Source organism: Molothrus aeneus, chromosome 14, assembly GCF_037042795.1.
Source record: "Molothrus aeneus isolate 106 chromosome 14, BPBGC_Maene_1.0, whole genome shotgun sequence".
Taxonomy (NCBI): domain Eukaryota; kingdom Metazoa; phylum Chordata; class Aves; order Passeriformes; family Icteridae; genus Molothrus; species Molothrus aeneus.
The window spans coordinates 19,981,820-19,990,108 of NC_089659.1; the positions used below are offsets into that span (position 1 = coordinate 19,981,820).

At 49.4% G+C, this 8,289-nt stretch overlaps 1 long non-coding RNA gene across 1 annotated transcript; it reads left to right on the plus strand.

The window, feature by feature from the left end:
- Positions 1–6,010: 6,010 nt before the first annotated feature.
- LOC136562734 (uncharacterized) lies at positions 6,011–7,105 on the plus strand. The gene is made up of 2 exons (XR_010784551.1): positions 6,011–6,085; positions 6,673–7,105. It is a non-coding gene; the product is annotated as an uncharacterized lncRNA (long non-coding RNA).
- The last annotated feature ends 1,184 nt before the right edge of the window (positions 7,106–8,289 follow it).

The following is an 8,289-nucleotide window of genomic DNA, read 5'->3' on the forward strand; positions in this document are numbered from 1 at the left end:
CTCTTGTCTCTTTAGAAGCATCCGGTCGGATGTCTTTTCAGGTCTTGTTCTGAGCTGTGTGGACAGCTCTGCCCCACCAGCATCCATTATGGCGGACTTGGACTTGAAAGAACGTGAGGGCAGGTAGAGGCTTCTGGCCGTAGGATTCTCGGGCATCCATCTTTGCAGTTCTTGGAATAAATCATTCAGTTAGCATCTTCTTCCTCCAGGTTTCTCTGAGCCTCATCAGCTCACCATCGGTCTCCCCTCGGTCATCTCCTTTTGCATTCTCTCAGTCCTCGCAGCCATTTTCCTTGCCAGGAGATTTCTGTCCGTGTTGTGTCCCCGTTGTTTGTCACGTCCTGTTCTGTGTCACGGGTGTGCGCACACACATTTGTGCCGGAGCTGCTCTGCCCTGCCGCATAGCCTGGTGCAATAGGAGAAGTCCCGGGGACTTGAAGTTTGTAATGTGGGGTGTAGTTGGACTCTAGGTGGGATTTGTAGATGGACACAGGATATCAGGAGCTCTTAAGTTATCCTGCAACAGTTTGACTCTTGTCCTAACTTTTTTTTCAGATTCAGATGGCTTAAATGTGTGCCAGAGGGCCCCATCCTGGGTGAGTGGTTTCCCCCAACCAGGTGAGGCACCGTTTATCTCTGCAGCAGAAGTGTATGTGGTGACTCTGTTACAGCTCTGTTCTTTGTCTTTCTTTTTAGGAAGTAAATCTGGATACCAGCAGTCAAGGTGAGCAGTGGAGAGAAGTAGTTGTTATTGCTCAGCTCTCAGTGTCTGGTGCAGCTCTAAGTTTCCATTCTCTTTTTTTGTGGTTTAGGCAATCCACTCGGAGCCTGCCGAGCCCCCGTCACCAGCCGGCCGATGCACCGGGTTCCCTGCACGTGTGAGCCCTGTGGATGCGTTACAGGACCTGGTGATGAAGCCCAGAACTTTTCTATTTAAAGGTGCCATCCAGGTGGCCTTGGGCACCTGCCAAGGAGTTGGGGAGAGTCGGGGAAGTAGGGAGGAGGAGTGATGGTCCCCTCAGGTTTCAGCCATGCCAAATCACCTCATCTCCTCTTAACACAGGCACCCTCTGTGACGACGGCCTCGGTCTCCGAGCGTGCCCGAAGCGTGCGGCCCGAGCAGCTGAGCGTTCTTCGGAGAAGGGTGAGTAGCAGACTTGTGGGTTTTGGCCGATGGGCTGCCGAGATTGGGCACTGATGTTTGGTTTTCTTTAATACAGCTGTCTAAGAGACACCAGCCCGGTGCCAGCAGGAGCTTCCCGGCTGACGAGGTGGCCTTTCTTCGCACCCGAGACTGGCATCCCCAGATGTGCGAGAGATAAGTAGAGGGCCACGACCCACAGAGGGGATGAAAGCAGGGTGCTGGTTTGGGAATTACTGGGAGGGGTTTTTCAGTCCACTTCGGAGGTGGCGGTGTCCATGAAGCGGCCCCTTAGGCCCCATAAAAGCAAAGCCTGACTTTTGATCACAGTGCTGAGGTGCGCAGGGCAGAGCAGTCCCGGCGTGTATTGTGTCACTTGTCTTTTGTGTATTATGTGTTGTTTGCATATGTCATGTCTTTTCCCTGAGCCCTTTGAGGGGCCTGTCAGAAACCCTGGTATCTTGTTAGCATCTGTGATCTCTGCATTCCTCGGCCTGGCACCCAGGCCATAGAACTTTTGACTCGGGATCTCAGACAGGCATCAGACTCTCTTGTCTCTTTAGAAGCATCCGGTCGGATGTCTTTTCAGGTCTTGTTCTGAGCTGTATGGACAGCTATGCCCCGCCAGGATCCATTATGGCGGACAAGGACTTGAAAGAACGTGAGTACAGGTAGTGGCTTCTGGCCGTAGGATTCTCGGGCATCCATCTTTGCAGTTCTTGGAATAAATCATTCAGTTAGCGTCTTCTTCCTCCAGGTTTCTCTGAGCCTCATCAGCTCACCATCGGTCTCCCCTCGGTCATCTCCTTTTGCATTCTCTCAGTCCTCGCAGCCATTTTCCTTGCCAGGAGATTTCTGTCCGTGTTGTGTCCCCGTTGTTTGTCATGTCCTGTCTGTCCTGTGTCACGGGTGTGCGCACACACATTTGTGCCGGAGCTGCTCTGCCCTGCCGCATAGCCTGGTGCAGTAGGAGAAGTCCCGGGGACTTGATGTTTGTAATGTGGGGTGTAGTTGGACTCTAGGTGGGATTTGTAGATGGACACAGGATATCTGGAGCTCTTAAGAGCCAGACTGTTGCAGGATAACTTGTCCTAACTTTTTTTTCAGATTCAGATGGCTTAAATGTGTGCCAGAGGGCCCCATCCTGGGTGAGTGGTTTCCCCCAACCAGGTGAGGCACCGTTTATCTCTGCAGCAGAAGTGTATGTGGTGACTCTGTTCCAGCTCTGTTCTTTGTCTTTCTTTTTAGGAAGTAAATCTGGGTACCAGCAGTCAAGGTGAGCAGTGGAGAGAAGTAGTTGTTATTGCTCAGCTCTCAGTGTCTGGTGCAGCTCTAAGTTTCCATTCTCTTTTTTTGTGGTTTAGGCAATCCACTCGGAGCCTGCCGAGCCCCCGTCACCAGCCGGCCGATGCACCGGGTTCCCTGCACGTGTGAGCCCTGTGGATGCATTACAGGACCTGGTGATGAAGCCCAGAACTTTTCTATTTCAAGGTGCCATCCAGGTGGCCTTGGGCACCTGCCAAGGAGTTGGGGAGAGTCGGGGAAGTAGGGAGGAGGAGTGATGGTCCCCTCAGGTTTCAGCCATGCCAAATCACCTCATCTCCTCTTAACCCAGGCACCCCCTGTGACGACAGCCTCGGTCTCTGAGCGTGCCCGAAGCATGCGGCCCAAGCAGCTGAGCGTTCTTCGGAGAAGGGTGAGTAGCAGACTTGTGGGGTTTTGGCCGATGGGCTGCCGAGATTGGGCACTGATGTTTGGTTTTCTTTAATACACCTGTCTAAGAGACACCAGCCCGGTGCCAGCAGGAGCTTCCTGGCCGACGAGGTGGCCTTTCTTCGCACCCGAGACTGGCATCCCCAGATGTGCGAGCGATAAGTAGAGGGCCACGACCCACAGAGGGGATGAAAGCAGGGTGCTGGTTTGGGAATTACTGGGAGGGGTTTTTGTTTCCCCTTTGGAGGTGGCGGTGTCCCTGAAGCGGCCCCTTAGGCCCCATAAAAGCAAAGCCTGACTTTGGATCACAGTGCTGAGGTGCACAGGGCAGAGCAGTCCTGGTGTGTATTGTGTCACTTGTCTTTTGTGTTTTATGTGTTGTTTGCATATGTCATGTCTTTTCCCTGAGCCCTTTGAGGGGCCTGTCAGAAACCCTGGCATCATTGTTAGCATCTGTGCTCTCTGCATTCCTCGGCCTGGCACCCAGGCCATAGAACTTTTGACTTGGGATCTCAGACAGGCATCAGACTCTCTTGTCTCTTTAGAAGCATCCGGTCGGATGTCTTTTCAGGTCTTGTTCTGTGCTGTATGGACAGCTATGCCCCGCCAGGATCCATTATGGCGGACTTGGAGTTGAAAGAACGTGAGGGCAGGTAGAGGCTTCTGGCTGTAGGATTCTCGGGCATCCATCTTTGCAGTTCTTGGAATAAATCATTCCGTTAGCATCTTCTTCCTCCAGGTTTCTCTGAGCCTCATCAGCTCACCATCGGTCTCCCCTCGGTCATCTCCTTTTGCATTCTCTCAGTCCTCGCAGCCATTTTCCTTGCCAGGAGATTTCTGTCCATGTTGTGTCCCCGTTGTTTGTCACGTCCTGTCCTGTGTCACTGGTGTCTGCACACACATTTGTGCCGGAGCTGCTCTGCCCTGCCGCATAGCCTGGTGCAATATGAGAAGTCCTGTGGACTTGAAGTTTGTAATGTGGGGTGTAGTTGAACTCTAGGTGCGATGTGTCGATGGACACAAGTTATCTGGAGCTCTTAAGTTATCCTGCAGCCCTTTGACTTTAGTCCTAACTTTCTTTCAGATGCAGATGGATAAAATCCAGGGCAGAGCCCCCCATCCCAGGTGAGGGGATTGCCCTGAGCAGGTCAGTCACTGTTTGTTTCTGCAGAGGGAGCATAAATGGTGGCTGTTACAGCAGTGTTCTTTGTCTCTCTTTTTAGGAAGTCAAGGCCGAGTGGGTGAGGTGAGCATTGAGTAGCGTACAGAAGCAGTTGTTATTGCTGATGTCTCAGTTTTTGTGCAGTTGTAAGCATCTCCTCTTGTTTTTGTTGTCTTTTAGCTGGTCCACTTGCCATCTATCCTGGCCGAGCATATCCGTGCCAGGTGTGTGCAGGCTTAAGGTATTGTTGTGGCATCCTTGTCAGATTTGGGAGGTTGTGTTTTCACAGTATCTCAGCAAATTTTCTGCTTTGTTTCTTTGCAGGTGCTGTCGCTGCCCTAGGCACGCCAAGGAACAGGGAGGAGGGTAGGTGAGTCGGAGTTTAGGCAGGCTGACTCCTAGGTGAGCGTTACACAGCAGCATGCTAAGCGTGTACCTTTTCTTTTCGCCGGTATCTTCCAGGCACCCTCTGGAGTCAAATCATGATTTGAGGTGAGCCGGGGCAGTGGTGCGGAGGAGTCCCGGGGATTACTGTTTTTGAGGGCAATAGTCAGGTTTTCTGTTTTGTCTTAGGTACCCTGAGGAGGCTCGTAGCCCAAGCTTGGAAACGGCAGCACCGAAGCACACACGGAGAGCATCTCAACGTCCACGTCCGACCGAGGATGGATTTTGTCCGCTCCTCTTCCAAAAGCTAAGTGTCGGGGCCAGTGGCTGGGAGAAGGGTAAAAACCTTTACTCTCACAGGAGGCCATCAGATGTCAGCTTAGGGGACAGGTCTGTAGGGGGGCGGGCTCTCTGGAAGTAAAGGGAGAGGGTTTCCCCTCAGCCTCGCCAGAGCCTTTGCCGGGCAGGGCAGTTCCGACCCATCTTCACATTTTCGCGTACTTTGTGTCGTCCGCCTTCCTCGACTCGACGTCGTCACGGATCTTTCCCCCGAGGAGCTCGCCTTCGCGTCCGGAGCTACGGCCACGGTCACCCGGCAGTCGGCTTCCTTCTCTAGGCTCGCCGAGCCTCTCGAGCATCCTCTTAATTGCTGTGGCACTAACTTGTTTTAACGAGTTCCGTTTCATCATCACGTGCTCTCGTCATAGGGCTTCCTTTCCTTTGGCATCATCAGCCTCTGGCTCATCTTGCGTTAGGAATCTCGGGTCCCTACGGGGACAGTGCCAGGCAGTTGTCACTCGTCTCTGTGTTATGTCGTCTGTGTCTATGTTATGTCGTCTGTGTCTGTGTTATGTAGTCTGTGTCCATTGTCTTACGTGTCACAGGCCTTTGTCACGTCTCGATGCTTTATTGGCACTATTCCGTGCCACATTGCCCATATTCTAGTCACGTTCCTTTCCGGATATCCCTTATTCCGGCATCTTTACATTTTTACTCTTTGAGACAGGAATGTCTCAAAGGGACAAGATGTTCTCATCCGTCTTCCTTCTCACTACCGGCTTTGGTAGTGCCTTTTTTTCCACGCCATTCTCTTGGACTTCCTGAGGAAGCGTCTTACACCCTCCTCACGTGACTGCAGAAGTTCTATAGGTTCTATCTTCTCAAAGGGTATAGGGCTCAAGAATTAGTATCTTCCAGAGAGTTACCTCAAGTCCTGGCTTATACTGTATGTGCTTACATTGCTTGTACCTATGCTGGCTTATACTGTATGTACTTACATTGCGTTTACCTATGTTGGCTTACACTGTATGTACTTACATTGTGTGTACCTATGCTGGCTTATATTGTATGGACTTACACTCCATGCACACTTGCACTGTATGCGTCTGCTTTTATTGTGTGTACTCATGTTGTACCACTTATGGTCGGAGCTGCCCTGCCCTGGCATGTAGTCACAGTTAGGTAGCAGAGTTATAAAAACTTTACTGTTCATCTGTCTTTTATGGGATTTTGGGTAGAAAATTTATTGGTCCAGAGCGGGGACAAGTCCTAGCTGTCAGCCACTCATCGACCGCTTCCTGTCGTCTCACAGGTCCCCGAGGCTGCCGATTTCTCCAGAATCTACCATTTGACGTCGAGGAGCGGCAGCCAGAAGAAGCGTGGAAGCGCGTTCTTCAGCGTCTCGAGTAAGAGCCACAGGGAACGTTTAAATGGGAGGAGTGCGTGAGCATGTGTCTGTGTCTGTCTGTCTGCTCATCTCTGAGTGTGTGAGCGCATGCTGACTGGATTTAACTGTGTGACTTTTGCTTTTCAGGTTTTTCAACTCATTTGTAAATTTAGAGTAAAAAATCCCTAGCCTGGTTCCCCACCGCCACCCCCGGCTGGGTTTTTGTTTTCTTTTTTTTTTGCCCCCCGGCTGGGTTTTTTTTCCCCGGTCCCAGTCGGTCTGCGAGGCGACGTTCATCGCCAAAGTTTGGGCGTGCACCGTCCAGGGACTGGGTATTTCGTCAGGCAGGAGGATTTTTTGGAGGCTCCTGGGAACCACGTTCCTGAGGACCAAGGATTGCTGGGGTGTAATTTAGCAGTTGTGAGGGGAGGGACGGTGAGTTTGTGTGTCATTTGAAGGGGGTGTTAATGGTAGATGAGTGCTGTTTTTTGTGTGCTTTTGTTGTTTTGGGTGTCCTGTAACAATAAATCCACATGTAATGAAAATAGAAAAAGGTTATAATCTTGTGTTAATGTGTGTGTTGTGTTGTATTGCTCTGTATTGCAGTGTGAGCACAGGGTGAACTCTCTCCTCCTTGCTGTGACACCTGGGCTGGCAGGGATGACACAGTGACCTCTGCCAGCCCATGCTGCCTGTGCCATCACCTGGCACTGACGTGTTTGATGAAAATCCTTTCGCTGGGATTTTTCTCCTGAGAAGCCTCAGAACAGAAATGGAACCAATAACAATCTGCTGGCTGTGGAGTGTGGGCTGGAGATGGTTTAGCAACCAGGGGCATCTTGGGTTGGTCTCCTGTGCGTTGTTTCTACTTGATGACCAATCATGGTCCAGCGGTGTCGGGGCTGTGATCAGTCCCAGGTTTTTATTATTCATTCCTTTCCAGCTTTCTGATGTCTCCTTGCTCTTTTAGTGTAGTTCTAATATCTCATTTTCTTTTAATATAATAGAGATCATAAAATAATATTTCAGCCTTCTGAAAGGGGGAGTCAAGATTCTTATCTCCTCCCTTGTCCTGGAGGACCCTCAAACACCACCACAATCAGTGGCCGAGCGGGTTTGTGCGAACCCCTCAGGAACCCTCGGCCGGTCCTGAGTTGGCAGCCCCGGCACGGCCGAGAGCGGGGAGACACTCTCTGTGCCCCGAGGGTGCTGAGGGCACCTGGGCTGGTCGCCTTTGCAGCACAAATGACACCAGAGACAGCGGTAGATGATAAAGGGCCGACTCTTAGCAGGGGTTAATGCAAGGTTTTATTAGGAGTCCCATAGGAGCTCCTGCACCTCAGGGGGCTCCTGCCGAGAGTCCCGGGAGCTGTTCCAAGGTTACATTTTAAGGGAGGTGGAAACCGACAGTAGATAACATCCTACCAACCATTAAGTGACCCTAAGGGATGGATGCTGGGGGATAGACATATAGGACAGCGTATGGGGCAAGGCCTGGGGGGCTGACCCCTAGCCTCTGGCTAATCACTCGAGGACTTGGACCGAAACTTCTGGATGGAGGGAATGGGAGGCTGAGTGATTGACAGAGAGCCAGGGTGGGGGTTTGGGGATGATCTCATCCCGGGAGAGGGATAACACAGGTAAAGGGAGGGGGGTACAGTTTGGGATAAACCATTTGGGAAAAATATGAGGATACAAAACAAAATTACTTCAAAGTATTACAAAGTATAAAAATGCACTACAGCAGGTTTGGGCAGCACCAAATAAAATGTAATAAAATGCTTTAAAAATAGAAAAATTAAAAATAAAAATAAATAAAATAACAAAATTAATTAAAAATAAATAATAAAAAACCAAACTGTAAAGTGCTGTAAAGTGCCGTACAAGTTCCATAAAATGTAGTGCCGTAATGCAAGACCCTCAAACACCACCACAATCACCAGCTTAAATTGGTCTGGGCAGCACCAAATAAAATAAAATAAAAAGCTTTAAAAATAGAAAAATTAAAAATAAAAATTAAATTAAAAACAAAATTAAAAAATAAATGCTTTAAAAATAGAAAAATTAGAAATAAAAAATAAAAAAAATTAAAAATTAAAATGCTTTAAAAAGAGAAAAATTAAAAATAAAAATTAAATAAAAATGAAATTTAAAAAATGCTTTAAAAATAGAAAAATTAAAAATAACAATTAAATAAAAAATAAAATTAAATAAATAAAATAA